General features: G+C 40.3%; 1 protein-coding gene across 1 annotated transcript in view; it reads right to left on the bottom strand.

The window, feature by feature from the left end:
* Positions 1 to 313, bottom strand: part of LOC119586935 (putative neural-cadherin 2) — a gene marked incomplete at its 5' end in the record, with an annotated part of 72,205 nt that overhangs the window by 25,980 nt on the left and 45,912 nt on the right.

Below are 313 nucleotides of genomic sequence, written 5' to 3'. Positions count from 1 at the left end.
GCGTGTCATTCTGTGAGTAAATAAACAAGTGAATGTACACACGTACAAAAGGAGTATACAAACAAAGGAACAAAAAAAAGAAGATTCAAAATATCAACAAATAAAAAATTCCTTCAAAGAAAATATCCCAAACTCGAAGATTTGTCCGAATTGCTTGCCCAGAACCCCATCTTCTCTCAAGGAGCAAACGAGTGTGTTCGAAACCTCGGAAATGGTCTTTGTGTTCCCGGTTCCTCTCATCGAGTGCAAGAGTCACGTGGTATCTGCACACTCGGATGACATTCATATTTTGCACGTTGTCGTTGCTTTTGCC

This window comes from Penaeus monodon, chromosome 22 (genome assembly GCF_015228065.2).
Source record: "Penaeus monodon isolate SGIC_2016 chromosome 22, NSTDA_Pmon_1, whole genome shotgun sequence".
NCBI classification, from domain to species: domain Eukaryota; kingdom Metazoa; phylum Arthropoda; class Malacostraca; order Decapoda; family Penaeidae; genus Penaeus; species Penaeus monodon.
This window is presented reverse-complemented; position numbering and strand designations above follow the sequence as displayed.